Source organism: Pleurodeles waltl, chromosome 2_2, assembly GCF_031143425.1.
Source record: "Pleurodeles waltl isolate 20211129_DDA chromosome 2_2, aPleWal1.hap1.20221129, whole genome shotgun sequence".
Classification (NCBI taxonomy): Eukaryota; Metazoa; Chordata; class Amphibia; order Caudata; family Salamandridae; genus Pleurodeles; species Pleurodeles waltl.
The window spans coordinates 1,112,155,084-1,112,178,977 of record NC_090439.1 but is presented as its reverse complement, the minus strand read 5'-3'; the positions used below and the strand labels follow the sequence as shown (position 1 = coordinate 1,112,178,977).

The window sequence follows — 23,894 nt, the reverse complement described above, 5'->3', positions numbered from 1 at the left end:
GGAAAGAAGTGCTGCAGAAGAAAGCGTCTGTTTTTTTCCCTGCAAATGGCATCAACTGAGGGTTTGCGGTGCTATAATCACCACTTTCCCTGCTTCCAGAAACAGGCAGACTTGAATCAGAAAACAATGGTCATGTATTCCAGTTACAATTGAAATTATATGGAAAAGTGTGTGTGTGTGTGTGTGTGTGTGTGTGAGTGAAGGGGGTACACAGATGTCAAAATATTTATAAGGCAAATGTTTCTATATTGCTGATTGCAGCCAGCAGCCGTAGGTGTTTCCCAAAGCCTGGCTTGAACATTCTCTTCGAACGTTGATGCCACGTACAGTGTAAGATACTGGATAAGCACACACTGTAACCCTTTTGCTGCTAAGCCTTCAAACGTGCTAAGCTTTTAATTGGCTATTTGGAGTAGTTTGCGCTTAGGCCCCCATAATTGTTTGTCCACATAAACTATCCACGCCAAATTTGTGTCCTTTTTTCCCCAACATCCTGGGGATTCTAATGATACCCAGGGTTTGTGGATTTACCTGGAAGGGACCGGGAAATTAGCCAAAATACTTTTTTTTAGAAAAATGGTAAAGAAGTGCTGCAGAAGAAAATGCCTGTTTTTTTCCCTGCACATGGTATCAACAAAGGGTTTACGGCGCTATAATCACCACTTTCCCTGCTTTCAGAAACATGCAGACTTGAATCAGAAAACTACATTTTCCAACACAGTTTTGGCATTTTACTGGTACATACCCCATTTTTCCTAGTTTTTGTGCTTTCAGCCTCTTTTCAGTTAGTGGTAGAAATGGGTGTGAAACCAATGGTGGATCCCAGAAAGCTATACATTTCTGAAAAGTAGACAAAATTCTGAGGAGTTATTTGTAGATTTTTCAAGGTTTTTGTATTGAAAGTAACAGTTGAAAAAAAAAAAATATTGAAATTGAATTGAAAAAACTGCTATTTGTGTCTACGTTTCTATCTGTAACTTTTTCTAACTATTGCAGATTTTCGAAAGCAATATACCGTTAAGTGGGTTGGACTATTATGGCCGCTTGCTACATAGGGCTTGTAGATTCACCAAGAACCGGAGGTACCCAGAGCCAATAACTTAGCTGCACCTTGCAATGGTTTTTCATTATGTATTGGGTATACAGCAGTTAATTTGGTAAAATATAAAGAGTGAACAATTTTCCGAAATGGACACAAGCTATGGAGTTTAGAAGCAGTGGCAATTTGCACATCTCTGAATTTGTGGGTATCCATACTAGCATGTGAAATAGACTTTCTTTTTTACACACTGTCTTGCATTTGGAAGGGACAAATGCAGAGAAAGACAATTGGTAATAACACTTGTTCTACTATTCTTTGTTCCCCCAAGTCTCCCAATAAAAATGGTACTTGACTTGTTTGGGTAGGCCTAGTGCCCGCGACAGGAAACAGCAAAAAACGCAACATGGCCACATCATATTTTTCCACTGAAAATTCACTCGTTTTTTGCAATGTGCCTAACTGTGGATTTTGGGCCCTAGCTCATCAGGCACCTAGGAAAACCTAGCAAACCTGTACAGTTTTGAAAACTAGACACCTAGGGTAATCAGCATGGGGTAACTAGTATAGCTCTCACCACATTTTGTTATCCAGAATCACTTGAAAAACTCAAAATTTGACAAAAAACATTTTCATCACATTTCTGTAATGGAATGTTCTGGAATCTGAGGGGAGCCACACATTTCCTACCACTCAGTGATCCCTTCGATCTCCTGATAAAAGTGATACCTCACTTGTGTGGGTGGGCCTGCAACAGGAAGGGCCACAATTGTGTGGAGTGTGAGGGGGAAAAGTGGGTCCAAATGGGCAGGTTTTTTAAAATACATTTTTAGGTCGACTCTGCTTTGGGCACCCACACAAGTGATGTATCTTTTTTATCAGGAGACCGAAGGGCACATTTGTAGTTTATTTCTGTTTTTGGAAGACTATGGCACAGAAATGCAAGGAAAATGTGTGATTTTAGTCACATTTTGAGGTTCGCAGGGCAGTGTGGGCAAGAAAACTTGGCACACCACCCTGTACTCCTCTCAGTGTCAGTTTTTGAACATACCTAGAGTTGGTAAATTTTCCCTAGACAATAAGCTAGCACTGTACTAATTCTCTTACTTCTGTGATGTCCTAAACACTCAAATTGTGAAAAAAATACCCTGAGGTTTTGTTAACAAGACGTCTCACCCACCAACCTTGTTGGGGGACCCACCTGAAACACCTAGAATGTCAGGGGTGTGCTTCGATGCTTGATTACAGCAGAGCTGTTTTTTTTTTTTTTTACTTGAATTCCCAACTGAGAGGAGAAGTGTGATACAATTGTCCTGTGTTACCCACCAATATGGTGTGTTTTTAATTGTGATAACCTTGGACAAAGGTTAAAAACTGTGATTTTCATAATTTGAGTGTTTGGGACATCACAGAAGAAAGAGATTTGGTGGCATGCTTGCTTCTTGTGGCTGTTGATAGTAATTTGGGAAGGTGAGCTCTCTCTTTATTGGTACACACACGTACTGGTTGGATTTGTCATGAGGGTGAGTGATGGTTCAATATATAAAATAATAACTATATTTCAAAAAAATGACATGCACTGGTAATAATTCAAAGATAAAAAAACTGAACCAATGATTCACAACTCAGCTCGTGAGCTGTACAGCTGTGACAGGACACCAACCGCTTTGTAGGCCTTTCACACATGACACACACAAGACCGTTCATGCCGCCTGCTGCGGGCACAGCACATTACAACACTCATATCAACAAACAGTGCCATTCAAGGGCCCTTCACTTTCATACGCCCACAGGCCTGGCACAGCAATCATACAGTGTGTGCACTGGCGTTTGGCTAGCATTGTGTGTAGTGACCATTAGCAAGTCACTACTCACACACCTCCAGTCAAACACCAGCTCTCGTACACCAGCAGCCAAACACCAGCTCACACTCACTGCCAGCAAAGCGCCAGCCTACGCACACAACCAGCAAAGCCAACCCACACTGCCAGCCAAGGGCCAGTCCGTGCACACCAACAGCCAAGTGCTAGTCCATGCCGACCACCAGCTAAAGGCCAGTCCACGCACACTGCCTTCTAAGCGCCAGTCCACGCATACAGCCATCACATTTTTTTAACAAAAAAAAACACAAACCAATTATAAATAAATACAGAAATACAAACACAACAGCGCTATCTAAATACATCATACTAATTAATGCCAATCGTGAAACTGAACAAAAAATATGAAACAATATAGGCCAGGCAATGCTCACCGGTGCTCCCAAAAACTCTTTTGCATATGGTACAATCTAAAACATCCGGACACACACAGCCCAGGTTTAGAAGGCCACTCGGGGCAGTGCATACGACTCTCTTCTGCATGCCTTCTTTGCACATAGACTCTACATTTCTTACAGGGATTGTGTTTTTTTGGGCGTGGGAGGAATGCAATCAGCAAAGTGGCAATCTTTCTATCCATCCACATTCTCCACCATTCCAACTCTAGGAACACTTGCCTGTTCCGGTACAGCAAGGCTGCCTATCACAGACTACTGAAACTTAACATATGTCACCTTTGATTGTGGAGAACAATCCTTGAACACCAAAAAAGCATTAAAGGTTGCTAAATGTAAAGGATGGATAGCAAACGTCTTATACCAAATGTAAGCCTTACGAACAGCAGTGTAAGGTTCCAACCTCTGATCATCTCCATCTACATCACCCATGTGCTTATTGTAGTCTAAAATGCACACAGGTTTGCGCACTTCAACAACCTGACCCCAAACCGTCACAGGTGAAGTACTTTCATCATGGATGGAGTGACCCCTGACCTGCTTTAAGGCCAGGCTCGACTCCTCACGTCGGGCGGATCCTTCATTCTGCCCCGTGTCCCTGGCCCCGTCCCTGCTGTCTCGCTGCCGCTGCCGTTTACAATAAGAGCTTCCAGCATTCTGCACTCGCTCTATATTTCGTTCCATATATATCAAATTTCATTTTCATCTTTGATTTCTTTTAGATCTGTGCCATTTGGGTGCCCCACTTTGTTTTTCCTGCTGCTCCTGCTGCCTTGTTTTTCACTCCGGCTCTTGCCGGTTCCCCGGCCCTGCCGCTGCATCCCCTGCATCCCCGCCCCCCTTGTGCTCCCATTGGTTCCACTCCCTCCCTCCTCCCAGCTGCTCCTCCCTCCCACCTCCCCTTCTTAATGGCAGCCGCTGTACGGCCGCGCCGGTGGCGCGACGGAGGCGCACCAGAGGCAAGCCCGTCAGCGCCCGTCCGCGCCTAGCGCCAGGACCCCTGGTACCAATGACCACCACGGCCAGCAACGCCATTACACCGCCAGCACCCTCCACGCACTCAACACCGGATGATCACACGCCTGCTTCCTGGCCTTCCCTGGCCACACCCAGGGACCCTTCACCTGCCGGAACTGCAGCCTCACCAGCCTCGATAACATCACACCACCGGCTAAACCGGACAGCAACTACCTCCGATGCATCCTACTAAACACCCGCTCCTCACGCAAACATGCCATCGAACTCTGGGACCTGCTCAACTCCTCCACCCCGGACGTCGCTTTCCTGACAGAGACCTAGATGAACGCCTCCTCGGCCCCAGACATCGCCATCACCATAGCCATTCCGGATGGCCACAAGATCACCGCCAGAGATCGTACCAACGGAACCGGAGGCAGAACCACCATTGTCCACAGGTACACCATCAGGGTTATGACCTGCACTGAAGACACCCTCAGCACATCCGAACACCTGCATTTCCAGATCCACACCAACCCCAACACCACCCTCAGAGGAACCTTCATCTACAGGCCCCCGTACCACGGCATCAGTTCTGTGACTCTATTGCCGACATAGTCCGCAGGCACGCCCTAGCCTCCACCAACTACGTCTTCCTCTGCGATCTGAACTTCCATCTAGAGAATAACAACGACCCCAACTCCACCACCCTGATCGACAACCTTGCCACCCTCGGACAACTCGTCACTACTCCAACACACTCCGCCGGCCACACGCTGGACCCCGTCTTCTCCACTAGCCCCCACGTCGCCTTCAGCCACACCACCAAACTCCCATGGACCGACCACTGCTGCATCCACTTCACCTTCCGGAAAACCACCACGCACCACCGCACCCAACAGATCCCTCACCGCAACTGGAGCAAAATCAACCAGGACCAGCAGAACACCAGCCTCGCCCAAAAACTATCCAACGAACCCACCAATCCCAACCTCGCTGCCTGCAACCTCTGGCGCTGGATCGACGACTGCGCCAACACACTCGCCCCGCTCAACAAACCTTCCAACAGAGCTGCCAACAAGAGGGGCAGCTGGTTCACCCGGGACCTTTAAGCCTCCAAGCAAACCTGCCAGAAACTGGAAAGAAAGTGGCTCCTCGAACAGACACTGGACAACCATGCCGCCTTCAAGAACGCCATCTGCAATCACCATCACCTCATCAGATCTGCCCAAAAAACCTCCTTCAAAGACCGCCTGGACAACAACACACACAACAGCAAGGAGCTCTTCAACATCGTGTAGGAACACTCCAACCCCAGCTGCAACACAAACGACATCCCACCTTCACAAGACCTGTGCAACTCCCTCGCCGCCTTCTTCCACCACAAGATCACAGACATGACAGCTTCAACAGCCAGACCTTTCCGCCAATCACCGACGCCCCAGACTCTCCAACCACCCTCAGCTACGAACCTCTGCTCACCGGGGCCAACGTGAACGAAGACGAAGATGACACAATCAAAACCATGAGCACTATCCACTCTGGATCTCCATCCGACCCATGCCTGCACCACATCTTTAACAAAGCAAGCGCCACCATCGCACCCCACCTCTGCAAAGTCATCAACATCTCCTTTGAGACCGCTACCTACCCCAAAAGCTGGAAGCATGCTGAAATCAAACCCCTACTCAAGAAACCCATGGCTGACCCGAGAGACCTCAAGAACTTCCGTCCCAGCTCCCATTTCCTGCTAGGTCATCGAGAAGATCGTCAACAGACAACTGACCCACTACTAGAAAACAACATCCTGGACCCATCCCAGTCAGGGTTTTCGCAGCAACCACAGTACTGAAACGCCCTCGTGCCGACGACATCAGGGCCCTGCTTGACCACGGCAAAACCACGGCTCTCATCCTTCTGGACCTCTCGGCCGCCTTCGACACCGTCTGCCACCGCATCCTACGCACACGCCTCCACAACGCAGGGATCCAAGACAAAGCTCTAGAGTGGATCACCTCCTTCCTCTCTGGCAGAACCCAGAGCGTCCGCCTCCACCCTTTCCGCTCCGAAGCCTCCAAGATCATCTGCGGCGTTCCCCAAGGATCGTCCCTCAGCCCTACACTGTTCAACGTCTACATAGCCCCCTTTGCCCACATCGCCCGACTACACAACCTCAACATCATCTCCTACACCGACGACACCCAACTGATCCTCTCCCTCACCAAGGACCCCCTCACCGCCAAATCCAACCTCCACAATGGAATGAAGGCTATCACCGAATGGATGAGGAACAGCAAACTAAAGTTGAACTCAGATAAGATAGATGTCCTCATCCTCAGCACCAACCCCTCAACCTGGGACAACTCCTGGTGGCCGACCGCTCTAGGAGCACCCCCAACATCCACAAACCGAGCATGCAACCTTGGCGTCATCCTTAACTCAACACTCTCCATGACCAGGCAAGTCAGCGCTGTCTCCTCATCCTGCTTCAACACCTTCTGCATGCTCCGCAAGATCTACAGATGGATCCCCACAGATAAAAGAAGAAGAGTCGCCAGGAGCGTGGCCAAGATGGCGGCGGTGTAGGACGCTCATAAACGAGCTCCGTACGGGGCCCGAAAAATATCTTACACAAACACTCACCAGAGGAGCTTGACATGCACCGGGAGCCCCCGCGAAGTCACGGATCGATGAGGGACAAATTGTCGGTGCCAGCGGGGGTGAGAGACGAGGCACCGCTCCTCACACGGTGCCCGTAACCAGCGCCTCCGAAAACAAGATGGCGTCTTGACCAGCGGAACAGCCGCTTCCGAATTGAGTCTCCGACCGGACTTTCACCGGCAGTTCCACTGCCAGTCTAACTGCAGTGAAAACAGAATGTACCTGAGAAGCACACAGCGTGTGCGGCCTGGACCACAGCGGTGGGTGCGCTGCGACTGGGGAGAAGGCATTGCACATGCCGCAGAGCAGCTCGCTCCGCATAATCTTTTACATAAACGGGCTGCTCACCTTTCCTTCCATCTCCACTGCCAGCTGCACACGTCCGTACCGTATCAGGGCCCATTGAATCCCTGGCCCTGTACAGCACGCTCAGAACAAGCTGTGACTTAAAAACATTGTGAATTGCGCAGTGAAGCACAAATTTATTTATTGATAGGCTACAACCACATCTTCACACCATTCTTTAAATACATTATGAGTACAGTGACTAGTGCCTTACGGACTGCCTAAAAGATGTCATAACGAACAAGCTCGGCACTACTTAACACTGGGCACCGCCAGTACGCAATATTTTGACATCGCCTGGCGCGGAAACAGCTAGGTGTTCATCGATCAACTCTTTCAGGTCCTGAACGACACAGGGACACGCCTAAGGAGCCTCACAAAATTATTAGTAGCTGCATCATAGATATAAAGCAGTGTCACAATGAGACAATCACTTGCAGTAGACCAACAACAAAGACATAGCGCGCAAATATAATTCTCTTGCCCACTGCCATCATGAGGAAATCGCGACCCAACAAGACCACCCACGAAACTGTGGCCACAACTGACAATGACTTTTCGGAACCACTTTCACAAACTGAACAGTTTTGCCAACTGGAAACTACATTACAGTGCCATTCAGAAAATTTTTAGTCAATTCTGCATGCAATATTAGACACTAAAACCTCCCTAGAAACCAAGATTGACACAGTCTCATTGGAAGTCAATCTACTGAGAACCGATCACCGTAAATTCACAGAGCGGGTCACTCAGGCGGAAGCAATCACTCAGACTGTACAACCAACCTTCCAATCGCTACAAACGCAAGTAGCATCCATGCAAGAAGAGCTCAATGTACTTCATCGCAGAGCGGAAGATGCGGAAGGCTGCTCGAGATGAAACAACATCCGTTTCATTGGATTCCCTGAACACACTGAACAACCTAACGCAGAAGCATTTCTGGAAAAGCGGCTTAAATCCACGGTATTTCATGAAAATGTCCCACCTCTGTTTTCCATTGAAAGGGCTCACCGAATAATGGGTCGACCACCTAAAGCAGGTAACCCTCCACGTGCTCTCATAGCTCGCCTTTGGAACTTTCGTGAACGAGACCTGATTTTACAATTATTCTGTACCAAAGGCCTTGACAAAGACTGGATTTTGCTGTGTATCCTGCTTGTGAAGTTTCTCCAGGGGCTTGGACTGAGTTTGCCTCCTGTTAAAAAGTCTCAACAACAGCAAAGACTTCACCTACAAGCCTCTGGGTCCACGTGCTGTGGATCCTAACTTGCCAGGTGGAACCTATTACAGATTTTGGGCCTTTTGGAGTGAAAGCTGGTTGAAACCAAAGAAAAACTAAATGCACTGATGCCGCATGATGCCCGGACTGACGCCGCTGCCTGACCCACCGATATTACCTGCAACTGAAGCTGTGGTTCCCGCTGGAGTGTGACGACCCCGACTGACATCACAGCCCTGACGCCGCCACAGCCCCGCCACAGCCCCGTGACTTTGTGAGTCCCGAGTGCCATGACACCAATGTCCGTGACACCCAACTGCACCGTGGTGCCTGCAGCCCCGTGGTGTGACCGCGGCCCCGTGGGGTCGCCCCACCACGTCTTGACCCGCCACGCATTGACCCCGCTGAGTGTAAGGAACCATGCTTCGCATCAACACAACTCTTCTCCCCTGCTCTGCAGCAAGGACCCGATGCTTTGCACTAACGCCTCCACTCCACAGCACCGGAACAGACACCAGAACCAGCGACGCCTCGCTTCCCGACTCCGTGCACCGGCTTGTTTGCTCACTTTCAAAAGGTACTGTACCTGGGGGTCTGTGCGTCTTCGTGACCGGCATCATTGGCGTTCGATTGTTGGGAACGACTCTGTCACGACTCTGTGATAACACCAAATTGAAGCATTTGTGTTTCTAAGTGCTATATTCAAGTTTAATCTTTGAAAATTCATAACTTTGCTTGTGTAGGTTGGATTTTTGTTGTTTTGCTATTGTTTTACTCAGATAAACATTGGCTATTTCTCTAAACTGGTGTTGCATGCTTTTGTGGTGTTTTCTGTGGGTGTTGGTACAAATGCTTTACACATTGCTTCTGAAATAAGCCTGACTGCTTGTGCCAAGCTTCCAAGGGAGTGAGCAGTGCTTATCTGAGCTGTGTATCTCACTTACCCTGACTAGAGTGAAGGTCCCTGCTTGTACAAAGTGCAAACTGACTGCCAATCAGAGACCCTATTTCTAACAGGAAGCGACCCTTGCCCAAGGGTCCGCTCCCCAAACACAAAAATAATACATGCATGTAAATCTCTGATGTTTAGTGGTTTCTGCCTCCTTTGGGGGCAGATGGGCATTAAAAAGAAAGGCCAATCTGCTCCCAAGGGGGCAGAAACTGACAAAATACTTGCTCCCCAAAGGGGGGGGCGACACTCCCTCCAAGGGCCCCTTCCCACAACAATTATTTAAATGCTCCCAGAAAATCCCTGGTGTCTAGTGGGCACACCAAAAAGCCATCAGGGCAAAGGAAAATATTTTGCTTTCCCCCCCATGCCTCTTTGGCTGGCCCAAAACCCTCCCCAGAAAAATAGACTCACCTTTTTCCTCCTTGTGATGGAAGCACATGGCTTCCAGCGTGATCCTGGCATTTTTTTATGTCTGCATGTCGTGAACACAATCATCAGATCGCAAAAGGGGTTGGGGGTGGCAGCGAAAGTGATTCTGCTGCCATCCCTGGTGGGGTGTGCCTAAGCGTGGCCCACAGGGAAAGTGCCAATGCTTTCCCCATGGGTGGGTTCCAGGATGGCCAGGAGCTGTCTGACGTATACTCCCACTGTGTCGTCGGACGCCTCCTGACTGTCTGATGCATGGAAGGGGTTAAAGGACTGAAGTTGTCACACTGGACAATTTGTACATTACAGTAACTGTTAAACATATTAATGCAGTAAGATGTGGGGTAGTTTTTAATGTGTTTAATATTTCAAGACTATGTGTTCCCACTGCTTTATAAGCCTTGCTTTAACACTAGATTAATTTGCTTTAAAATGCACCATTTGGCAAACTTTTTTCAGTTTTTTCCTCGGTAGGAGGACCCAGCCTGGACCCCACTGTCTCCATGAATCTTGCTTGCGTTGCCCACTATATAGAAGTCATACCCAACTTTTACTCCCCACCACTTTCAAATGTCACCAGCCGTCTCTGGCCCCAAGATCCATGCTGATTCTTTCTCCACTGACGCCGGTCTCAACGTTGCCAGCGCTGGAGGTCAAGCTCATGCTAAGTCCAGTGTCTGACCTCAAGCCGAATCTTCTTTGACTTCAACCAAGGGCACATCTTGACAACACTTCAGCGCACCCAGTCCCACTATGCTCTGATTCAGACAAGACTCTTCCTGTTCAGCGAAGACTTCGACAAAGGCTTCACCACTTTTTTTGTTTCAGATTCTGATCAGCCTGACAATGGTGATGAGGATGGTTTACTCACACACTATAATGATGACATTTACATGAACTTGCATGAGGCTAGTGGGTTGGATACATCGCTGGACATACTGTTAGTGTCTGCAGTTGATCCCCCAATGGAAGAGAGCACATCCTTTGCTATGGTGATTAGGCGTGAACCTGAGGACCTGAACCTAAAGCTACCTTCAGTGGAAGTCTAAACTAATGAACTGACTGGAGTTTTGTACCCCAGGTCGGCTTCATCTGAGCACTTACTTCAGTTGAGCTCTTGCCTGCCAATAATAGAAAGGTGGCCTAGATTCCATAGAGCAGCACCAGGTGATCTAGGCATTGTTACGCAGCACACGGCTCCTGAGAGTTTGGTGGACCAAAGCTTCCACTAATAAGGATAACCCAAATGCATTCCCTATGACGCCTCAGGAGGAGGAGTTGAAAAAGATTGAGGCATTTGGAAAACGGATGTTCTCTTCCGCTAGTTTGGTGTTGATTAATCAATGCGGTCTACCTATTGAGCCATTATACAAACACTCTTTTGGGCATGGCCAGCAGGATCTTGCCCTTAGTTCCAGAAGTGTTCCATGCCTCTTTGGCCCCAACCATTGAAGATAGCCAAATATGTCACCCCAGCTGGCCTTGACATTACTACTGCAGTTTCAAACTTTTTGAAGCTACTCCACAGGGTTCGTGTACAGGCCAAGCCCGTCTTCACAACAGAAGTTACCCTCTTTCTTTCATGGCTGTGGGTGGGGAATCCAACAGACATTGTGCAGGCCACCCTTGCTCCACTTAGCCTGCCCCCCCTGATATCTTTCTCCAAGATGCTTTAGCTTGCCCATAGCAGCACACAGCCATCCTGTGGAAGGCACGATCAGGCATTTTTTCCCAGGGTGTCGAATCATCACATCTGACAGATGGCTCCCCCAGATCCTCCAACAGGGCTACATCAGCGATTCCTTTCCGGCTGAAATCAACTTCGTCACACAGCAGAGCGGCTTTCAGAGGAGCACCTATCCGTCTTGCTGCAAAAGGTGCAGGCTTTATTGGCCACAGGGGCCATAGAGAGGGTGCCATCCTTAGAAATTGGGATGGGTTGCTACTCACGCTACTTCCTCGGGATGAAGAAGGATGAAGGGCTTCATCCTCTGAAAGTCTTCTTCCAAAAGGACAAGTTTGAAATGCTCACTTTGACCCAATTTTCGTTTGCACCTGACCTGCAGGATGCATATTTTCATGTGCCCGTCCTGCAGCCCCACACATACCTGAAGTTTAGGTTCAGCCAAGAGCAGTTTGCCATGCTCCCCTTCAACCTTCCCAGTGCCCCTTGGATGTTCATCTAATTGATGGCGGGGGCCACTGCACATCTTCATGTGTATTAGGTGGGATCTAGCGCCCAGGGGCCCGCAAGTCTACAGGTGGGGCTGCCAACATTGGCGGCAAGAAGCTGCCCCCCATCTTGGTGGACGGGGTGACTAACATTGGTAGGAAGAGGCCGCATCCCCTCCTGGCCCACAACTTACCTGCTCCTTACTGAGCACCGGACACTGCATACACTTGGCTTGGTGCCGCGTGCTGAACCTGTGACTACAGAGGGCGGCAGACCCACGGAGACCTCATCCATTGAGTGTGCCTGTCACCTCGCAGCTAGTGGCCATAGGCGGAGGGGGACGATCGCTGACCCCAGAAGAAGCCGGACCGGGGGACCTGCGGGTGCTTCCCCCTTACCTCACTGATGACTACCAAGGGTAAGCTGAGGGCTAAATCCCAAGGACAGCACCGGGTGAATGTGACAGACCAGCTCGCCCTGATGGACCGGGGCCCTGCTGCGGAGCCCCAGCAGATCTCCCTACAGTGTACCCTGGATAAGATCCTTGGGGCCATCGAGGACCCCACACAAAATCAGCCAAGTATCCTTCAAACTGGGCCTTCTGAGAGCCGACCACCAGAAACTATCTGACAGGGTTCAGAACACCGAAAATAGCATAACCGGCCTGCATCCTTCCCACCAAGCCATGAAAGCTCAGCTTATGCAGCTAACTGACTGAGTTCATCGATTGGATCGCAGGGCAGAGGATGTAGAAGGCTGCAGTCACTGGAATAATGTGCGCATAATTGGCCTCCTGGAAGGTACCGAAAGAGCAAACATGGTGGCCTACTTGGAGCAGTGGTTGAAGGAGGCAGTGGCACCGGTGCAACTTACCCCTTTCTTCGCGTTGGAGCAAGTGCACTGAGTGCCAGCCAAGCCTCGGGCCCCCAGGCCTCTCACCACTACCGGTGGTGGCAATGCTGCTACAATACAGAGACGTATTGCTGCAGCAAGCGAGAGAGGCTGGCCCCCTCAAGGTGGGTAATGGACACGTGACCCTATTCCCAGATTTCACAGCTGAAGTCCAAACCCGACGGGCATTGCACCTAGAGGTGAAGTGAGTACTCTGGGAGGAGATTATCCAGTATTCGCTCCTGTTTCCAGCCAGGCTAAAGGTGATCTTAGATGGTCACACCCACTACTACCAAACACCAGAGGATGTCTGGGCCTGGTTAGAGATGTATAAATCGGGCACGGATGGCCCTACAAATATGGCGAGGAGGTCTTTGTGCAGCCGACCCTGCCCCGGCTGGTGTCCAAGCCCACCCCAGCACAAAATTAAATGGACAGAAAGGCTACATTGAGGGCAGCAGCGAAGCTGCAGGACACTACACTACCAGATAAGGCCAGTGTGGATGACTCCGAACAACAGGATCTCTCCACTGATTCGGACTCTCATTATACTGACGAGGCTCCGGTGGTGACACCTCAAACAGTGGACGATATTGTGTAACTACTGCCTCCCCCGCTAGTGAACCTGTAATTGGCCCAAGGAAGGAACCCTTTCACAATCATCGGCCCATGGCAGCCGCTGCTTTCCCCAACTCTTGCCTCACCTTCCAGTTGATGACGAGATTGCTATATGACTTGATTTAACTGTTATGTTTGACTTCCATGGTTTGGGCAACTGGTTGTTTCGGGTTTGCCTTGGGGTGGGGGTGATGGGGCCCTTTGTTTGTTTATCAGTTTGCACCTGTGTGTCCTTTCATTGCTAACCTGGCGAGGATGACGGAGGGGGATGGGAGTCAGGAGATTGAGGACAGGGGCCCCTTGTGATGCTGTTTTATATCAAACATTAGGCAATGACCACCACACTGGCTGACTATAAATTGATGACATGGAATATCTGAGGATTGGGGTCTGCTACTAAGCACTATATACCTTAAAAGGCAAGGGGTCCACTAAGCCCTACTCCAAGAAAAACACATTACCATATGTGAAGCCGAGAACCTGCGGCGCCGTTGGAAGGGCCAAATATATGCCACTACGTATTCCACATTTCCATGGGACACACTGACATGGGTGAGGGCGGGGGTTCCTTTCGAGGCCATCACTACAGACATAGATGAAGAAGGCTGATGCGTCCTGGTGGAGGGTAGGCTCCATGGTAAACATGTGACCCTCAGTTGCATATATGCACCAAACCAGGACCAAGTCCCATTCCTACACACCCTCTCAGGCCAACTGGCTCGACTGTTGAGAGTGCTAAGGACTGGGGATTTTAACTGTCCACTATACATGCTTCTAGACCGCTCCACTCCTCCATTGCCTGGAGTTGCGGCCCATAAAACAGCAAAGGGACTGACTGGGTTGACCATTGGCGTATGGAGGACCCCTGGTGTGTCCAGCACCCTTAGGATAGGGACTATTCCTACTACTCGGGACTCCACCACCTCCACACCAGAATAGATCGATTTGTGTGCACTAAATCCCTCAGCTCGAATATTGTATATACGGAATACTTAGGCCGCACCCTGTGGGATCATAGCCCATTGCTGTTGACCTGGCGCTGCGTGGATGACAGACCCCCCAAAACCCACATGGTGGCTTCAGCCACTGTCCCTGGAGGGAATTGCTTTCAGAGACTCCGTTAAAGCCCACTTACTGGAATACATTGACCTCATTTCAACAACCACTGCGACTCATAGTACAGAGTGGGAAGTGTTTAAGGTGGTGGTGCGGGGACACTGCATGGACCAGACTGTAGATCTCAGGCGGACCCTCGAACAAGATCTTACATGGCTGGAGGCTGAGATCCATGATAGAGACAACGAACAGGCAACAAGCCAAGAGGCATTGCAATGACTGCTAGATGCGTGAGAGGCCTATAATGTGACCTTGGAAAGATTGCGATGCCATGACTATCAAAAATATCTGAACGCAGTACACGCAGAAGATGACAAGTCGGCATATTTCTATTCTGGCTGGTCCGTTCTGTCAATGGGAACAGCCCCGTCACTAGCTTATGTACGGCGGGCGGGACACATTTATACTCCCCTCAAAGCATTAGCACTGCATTTAAGGCCTACTATATGTCCTTTTACCAACAGCCAGAGGAGGCCTTGTTGACACCGTTAGATTGTCACCTAGAGACATTGCTGATGCGATCTCTCTGGCCAGAGGTGGGGGGCCCCTTGGGTGAACCGGTTACCATAGAGGAGGTCAGGACAGCCATTACATAGCTGGCACCTGGCAAAACGCCGGGCTCCGATGGGCTCCCCATGGGGTTCTATAAGACCTTTGCTGACATACTGGTGCCCAGGCTAGTAGACTTATACACAGAGACATACAAGAAGGGCATACTCTCAGAGACAATGAGAGGCACTAGGGATTCCCCTGCCCAAAACTTAATCAAAGTAGGCCATAGTGACTGATTACCAACCATTATCCATGCTGAATTGCGACTTTAAGATACTGAGTAAGATCATAGCAAACCAACTACTACCCCACATGCACCAGCTCATACATGAAGACAAAACAGCTTCATTTCTATTTGCAACACCGCCTTTAATCTCCAGCGGCTTTGCTCACTCCTCTCACTCCTATATGCTCTAAGGGACCCACAGTTTCCCAAAGCAATGCTTCTGTCGGTTGACTTAAAGAAAGCGTTTGATTCCTTGAGGTGGGATTACCTGACAACAGTGATGATCTGTATGGGACTAGGCGCTCAATGGGTGCGTTGGGTGGACCTACTGTACACCCACCCCATGGCGTAGGTGAGGGTGGGGAAAATGATCTCTGATATCTCCAAATATTTTGTTGTACTAGACCAGGCTGCTGCCTTTCGTCCCTCCTTTTTGTCATAGCCATTGAGTCCCTAGCAGCGCAGTTCCATATGCATGGCCAAGACAGTGGGGTGGTGGGTGGCAATACCAACCACATCATCTCACTACAGGGAGTGCAGAATTATTAGGCAAATTAGTATTTTGACCACATCATCCTCTTTATGCATGTTGTCTCACTCCAAGCTGTATAGGCTCGAAAGCCTACTACCAATTAAGCATATTAGGTGATGTGCATCTCTGTAATGAGAAGGGGTGTGGTCTAATGACATCTATGGCCCCACGCAGTAGGGGGCACTAGGCGTGCCAGACTTTAAATTATACTACTTGGCTGCCCAATTCGAGTGAACTGTGAAGTGGTTAGCGGTAGAAACCTTCCTGAACTGGGCCCAACGATTGGAAGTACCGGCGGAGGCTTATTACTTTCCAAACCTGGTAGATCCCAGGGTTCGCAACCCTGCCCCAAGCGTCCTCTTGACTGTGGCGCTGGAGGTGGGGACTGAGGCGCACTGGGGTGAGGGTCCCATACGCACCCGAGCTGCCGCTGGTGGGTCTTCCTCACAGTACACCAGTGGGTTTTTTCTCTAGAAGGCAGATGGAACCCTGGACGAAGGTGGAGTTGGTAACATTGGTGGATTGCTTTCAGTCTGGTGTTCTAATTTGGGGATCTGACAGAGCAGACTGGTCTACCAACGAGGCAGCTCCTCACCTATCGAGCGCTGACTCTCACCATGAAGGACCTGTGGGACACAGTAAATGCAGAACATGCTAAGCACAAAGTCCTGCAGCTTCTCCTGACCATGGGAGAGCTCCCATTTGGTCACTTGGTTCTATACAACTTTAAATGAACTGACCATGAAGCCATAAGACACTCTTAGATCACGATGGGAGATAACACTGGGGAGAGAGATCACGGGCCCTGAGTGGTTGAAAGTGCTAACCTATCCCCACAGGGTCTTCTGCAACTCTCTGTTTAAATACCTACAATAAAACTACATCCACAGGACATACTTAATGCTGCATAGGCTCAGAACTATTTACAGAAGTGAACCTAAAGGATGCCCCTGATGCAATGCTTTGGACCCAGATTTCGACCACATGACTTGGGATTGCCCCACCTTGCAATACTTCTGGGTTGTGGTCCTTGAGGGGTGGAGGGAGGCTTGTAGAAACATTGGGCTGGCCACTTGCAAATATCCCCTCCCACTATCTACTGGGGCTGTTCCCCAGGCCAGCCCCAAGAAAGTCGGGAATAGATTCCTAGACTTGGCCTTGGTGCTGGCTAAACACCGGGTGACCATGGCCTGGAAGTCCCACACAGGCCCGACACTGGAGGCATGGGTAAGAGATGTTACGAAATGGGTTGAGGAGCTGGCTTTACAGAGAGGAGAAGCACATGGTGTGTGAGCCGGCCCCATTACCCTGTGGACCGAGGTGATGGATGAATGGGAACTGGGCGAGCAGGTCACAGACCGGGTGGAGGAGGAAGCAGGACATCCACATCAGACAGGGCCCGATCCGGCCTCTGGGCTGGGGAGAGCCCTGATGGAGGGACAACCACGTTGACACCCTGGCAGTATACACCGCTACGACAGGCAATCCCGGGTAATGGACAGTAACCCACAGAATCACACAGTTCTCCGGCGTACAGTCAGTGCCCAGAGGGGCTGGATGCTCCCTTTGCTGGAGCGATGTAGTGGCCTTTTGACTTGAGAAGATGTCCCGGAATGACACTATACCACTCCCACACCGACTAACCCCCCCCCCCAACATAATATATCACATATATCCCTGAAATAACAAGTCACGCAGGTGCTTTGTTCAGAGTTTATTTAGTTTGTAATGACCATAATGGTACTTAAGAAGTTTGACACGCAATTCTCCAATTGAAGACATGTATGTGCATGTACAATATGTAAATAGTTCTGAACCACTCTGACTATGACATAATATGCAGGCTTATCCTCACTACCTGAGAACACCATGGGATAGTAATCCTTATTAGTATACAGATCTAATATTATACTACATGAAAACAAGATGTAAGATTACTGTTCTTGAAAATGGCAATAAACAAGAGTTAAAAAAACAAAACTATGCCAGGTGCCACATGCAAGCTCTGCAGTGTAATCTGTAGTCTCAGTGGGGCTACCGTCAGTGGTACTTACAGATTGCCAGATAAAATGCATGGGATCTGCAGTGGTGGCTGGCCAACCTCCATTGGACCAGCTGGGGACCCCTCCCCACCCAGACCTGATTGTCGGGACAGATGGATAACTACTGGGTTGGGCAGTCACCTGGTAGAGGTGGAGATCGGAAGACTCTGGCCTCCGGCAGTTACCTTGTCATGTCAGGGAGGCAGCGACCTCTTCAGGAAAGGGTGTGACTGTGTCCAGGTCAGCCCCTTCCTGCTGGACAGCAAATAGAACAAGCACAAATGTTTGTCAAAATAGTCTTCTTGATCTACACCTTCACTGCTTTAGTCAGTGTGAAACCTTTTATAAATTGTATCCATTTTGCTTGTTTTCTTGTATTTCAAACCAGACTGAAATAGTTGTAATAATTTTACTACCTATTATTGCTGGCTTCCTCTGAATTAATATGGCACAAAATAATAAATCATATATATCTCTTAACAAAAGGAAACAGACTTCCTCTTCTCCATCAATAAAATAAGGGATTGAGCCACCTGAATAATCAGTTAACAAAATATTAGAGGAAATTTAGCTAGTATGTACTAATATGAATACCATAAGTCTACATATTTAAACATAGTCTAATGGACATCTCTGCACTGTTGACAGCAAGATCAAAATTAGAGGTAACCAACATCAGATTTGTCAACTCCCGCCTTTGATTTCACAAATTCCTCCATCAACTAAATAGCTTCTTGACCTGAAAAATGGTAATGGTAATGGTTGACCTATGGGTCAAGGTTGTTGTGCCTAATTTGAAACTCTTATACCCCAACTCTTAACAGTTACCTTTCCAGGGAAATTTTAAGTTGACAAGGCACGTCGTATTCCATCTCAATTGAAGGCAAGTAGTGCTAAGCCGCTACAAGTTATTTTTAAGGTATTTCGTCATCAACATCTTGCCATAATTCGGAAAGCTATTTGTGGCATACCTAATTTGATAGTTGAAGGAAGGTAAATCTATCACCAAGACTTTGCCAAAGAGGCGGTTGCTGTCCTCAAACAATTTGCTTCAATTCGAACTCGCCTTAAATAACTGGGATATAAATGTGGTATATATGATCCCTCAACAATGAGAATCTGGAAAGATGGTGCAACCAAATCCTTCAGTGGTTGGACAGATCTACTTAACTTTCTTTACCCACATCATGCAATTCGTTTGGAGGCACAAGATACAGTGGCAACTTAGAACCTCATTTCACAGTTTTCTGCCCTTCAACTACTAAATTGCCTGATATTTGTAGACTTTGTTTCCTAAAAAGTAGGGAATTTATCTTTTTTTCGAATCCTCACTCATCCTGCTCCAAAATTGATTACCTATTGATCTTCAGATGTCTGTCAATTAATAGAATTTCCCATGATGCATATTATTGACATTTCTTACCATGCAATGACATCCTTTCAAGTTAAAATTGAAACTCGTACCCCAGCCTTGTCAGAAAATGAACACTGGCATCCTTCTTCGAGATGAACATCAAACCAAGTTACTCAATGCTATTATACAAGTTTTTTTTTACACTCCACCTAAATACTGATACCCCCAACATTACTACATGGTATCCATTGAAAGCTCACATCAGAGGTATTGCTATTTCCATTTATGGCTCATGAGAACAAATCATTTTATTGCAAACTCGCTAACCTAGAAAGAGATATTTCTAGGTATGAAAGACTGTTTATTTCTTCTAATAATTTAAATTATAAGAAACATCTTCAGTTATGACACGAATATAATTCTATACTAATACATGCAAGAATACAAGTCTCAAACTCTAAAGCAAAATTTTACTTTCAAGCTAATCAATCTAATAATTTTTATTGCCAAATATCTAAATTTTAAACATGATAAATTACATACACTTGCTATTCATTTACATTCTGAACAACCTTTAACATCTTCCGAAGTTATATTGAATGAGTTCAAAAATATTATTCTACCTTAAATGCTACCCCAGAGAGGGTTGATTAAAAAATAACTGAAGACTTCTTCTTTTCATGTAATATTCCCACTCTAACTCAACATACCATAGACTTTTTAGACACTTTAATTTCTTTACCAGAAATACAATCTCCCATTACATCCTTTAATTCTGCAAATCCTCTGGCCTGATCCTGGCCTTCATACTATTATTTATTAGGCCAATATCTTTACCTAACCAGGACTGCAACATTAATGCCAGAATTCCTGCTACAAGATTGTCTACAGTTCTTGATATGTTAATCCATTGCTGACCAAGTTGACTTCATGAAAAATAGATTTTCTGCTCATATTACTAGGTTGATATGCCATACTATTGCATCAATATTGACTATAGATTTACCTCCATGATTATATGCACCATATGCAGAAAAAGCATTTGATAAAGTCAATTACCAATTTTTGTTCAAAGTTTTGAAAATCTGTCATGTTGGTCTCCTATGTATTACCATTATTAAATCCCTTTATTTATCCCCTACTGTTAGGGTTTTAGTTAATGGACACATCTCTACTTTCTTTTCCCTTTATCAAGCAAATAAGCAAGGATGTCCCCTACTTCTTCTTGCTATTGAACCTCTCCTTAACTCTATTAGGAACTCCATATACAGTAGATTTATTAATTTTATTTTAGTAATACCATCATCAAAACTGCAGTATATGCAGATGACATTATATTATTTATTTCTGACCCAAAATCATCAATTCCAATTTTTCTAGATATAATCAACAAATACTCTACTGTCTCAGGATACGATTCAAACTATGAATAAAGTTGAATATTTACCTTTAAATGTCCACTGTAAACCTGATATAAATAAATAATTTAATACTCTTTGGTATCCAAATAAATGTAAATATTTGAGTTTTTTGCTAATGCATTTATCACTTAACACGCTACACTATACTGCCTTTATTATACGACAAGGTTCGTAATGGTTTCAAAATACTATGGTATCCTCTACTCCTCTGTGGATGGGAATTGAAAAATCCATTGTTCAGCATTTTCCTATAAAGTTTATACTGACTATCTCCAACACCAAGTCTTTTCCTAAGACTTCTCCAATTATTAGAGCAGCTAAGCGTGCCCTTCCAATATTTAATGCATTATTTCATACTCCTATTCACAATTTCACACAGACCTCTCAGTGGTTTAATCCAATGATTAAATTAGCACATAATATAAAATATTGGAAACATGTTTTGACACTGATATTTTTAATTTAGCAGACATAACCCAAGAATGTTCTCTTTGTGTCTCTTGTCGGTTTACAACTAAAGTTTGCAATACTTCCCACAGAATTTATTAAGTATGAAATACTATGCAATTCTATTTTTACTGCTTTTCCTGCTGTTGTGCCAACTGCTCTGGTCCCTGATATAGTTACTTGAATATTTATCATTATGGTGGTCATGTTACATCACAAATTCTAATAGAAACTATTGTCTAATAGATTAGCCCACATAGGTCATATTAGAACTGTCTGGAAATATTTACTTATTCACTAAAAACGTGGCAACACATACTTTCATGTAACATATCTGGCTGGCTGTTTTATTACACCAATCATTTTTTAATTCTCTATAAGTCTCCATGGACTCGTGCTATACTGTTTAAAACTAATTTAAATGATCAACCAATATGTTGGCATTTCTAGGCTGATGCTGCTCATTGAAACATCTTTTATATGAATGCCTTCTCATCTTTTTTTATTCTGGAATAAAATTTTGGATATTGTCTGTAAAATTGTTAACATTACTGATATGATTTCATATCCCATTATTATTATTATATATATATAATATTTTCTAGATCCTCCGATTATCTAGAGTTCCCCAAACCCTTCTAAATTTTTTTAATTAATTGGTAAATAAATCTATAACGTCCTGCTAGAAAGATGCTGAACTGTTCACACACAGTGGGCTTGGATTATAGTCACAAGAGAAGGAGATTATCAAACCTACATATATCCTATAAGCACTGTATATAAGCATGAACTGTGTGGGAACTATTAAAGCGTTATGTTTCTTTGTCTTCCTTCTCTTTAAGATGCATTCACAAGATGATATGCTTATGCAGGCACACTGATTTCTTATTGTTATTTTTATATAGACAGCTTATTGCCCTTGTTATTTTTATTATAATTTAGTCTTGCGTGATCATGCCTCCCATATTATCCTTTTTACTTCATAAAGTTAGGAATTTAGTATAATTTTTTGTAAAGTTTTTTTTGTTGCATAAAACAATAAAATATTTAGTGCAACACAACTGCAGAAGACTGAGTCCCTCACACTCACAGGGGAAATGTGATCTTTTCTCCTGGACACCCCGAAACATTATAGTTTCTCTTACTCAACCATGGTAAGGTCTCTGCTCTGGATTTTGTAAGTGCTTTCCCTGCTGGTGGTGCTTAGCCCATGATTGCACTGCTCAAAGCTGTGCTCTATTACATGAGCAGACTTGTCAGCAATTTAGGGAAATTAGAAAACAGCAACACAATTTTTTGTGAACTTCGTTGGCTGCTTATCAAAGCTAGAATAATTTAAAAAATGTGTTTAGCATAGAAAGCCGTTCACCTAACACAGCTGCTCACTGTTTAGGGGGAGTGAGGTCTCAGAGGCAGAAACACCCTGTAGTTTGAGGTTTCTAAATTCAGAACAACTTCCTCTCACCACTGTCTGCAACGTTTTACCCTTTGAAATCAAGAAATGTCCCCATATGCCTCCTCTTTAGAAAGCATGGTAAAACCAGGAGTGGCTCACAATGCTTATTAGGGTGGAGGGTGTGGCGCGGGTGGGGAGGAGTTAATAATAATAATTAAAAGAAAAAAAACTTACCTGAATCGTCGCAGCCGCCACCATCTCCTCCGCACAGCTCCTCTCCTGCAGGCACAGGCTCCCAGCCTGCCCTATGGCCAATCCTGGCGCTGCTCACACAGCGTTAGGGTTGGCTGGAGCGCCCAGCCACCAGGGCTCTCCCAGGCAGACTGGGAGCCTGTGCCTGCTATCTCCAGCCCGGCAACACAGTGCCGGGCTGAAGAGAGCACACTGCGCATGTGTGTTTGGTAGGCCTGAGACGGCTGACCACACATACATGTGCAGTGCAGTGCACGTTACAGCCTGTGGCCCCACCCCTTTTACCAAAAAAACATAATAAACATAGTTTATTATGTTTTCTGGTAAATGGTTTGCAGCTGCCGGGGTAAAATCTTCCTCTGCTGCCGGTTTGTAAATTAATGTGCAACAAACTGAATTAATGCCCTGCCACATATCATGCCATTATTTTGTGATTACTGCATTGCACCTCTCTCTGCGTTGTATTTCTCGAATTAAGGGCCAGATGTAGCAAAGGTTTTTCCCCATTCTGTGTCTATGGGAAAAAATGTTTGTATATATGGCCCTTAATATCTTATTCTGAATAGATTAATATTTGTTTCTGAAACTGACTTAGATGTGAAGCACATTAATACCGTGCGGTATAAATTAATCAAAAATAAAGTGCCGTGTCTGTATTTACTGTGCAAACCAATCCACATATTTGCTTGTAACATGCGTCAGTCCAGGTACCCTCAGTGTTAATATCAGTCTTCTGTACTCCGCAATAGCATCACAATGATTAGACCTCATTACACAAGTTGCAATCCTGTTTGTTCTTGGAACAACTGTGAGGCTTGTGAAGGTCAATTGTGGCGAGGGTTGTGAAGAGTAAGGGTTAATCTTTAACAAAGATGACTTTAACACATATCGTCTTCTCCGTGATGGAGGCCGCATTCTTCACACTGTCATGGACAGTTCATAGATATTGACCGAATGACACTTTGTAGGTGTCTCACCATGATCCGGGAAAGCATTCAGA

The 23,894-nt window shown here is 46.4% G+C and overlaps 1 protein-coding gene across 1 annotated transcript in view; it reads left to right on the top strand.

The window, feature by feature from the left end:
• The window catches only part of LOC138282894 (ranBP-type and C3HC4-type zinc finger-containing protein 1-like), a 383,289-nt gene that overhangs the window by 322,533 nt on the left and 36,862 nt on the right, over positions 1–23,894 (top strand). The window lies entirely within an intron of this gene.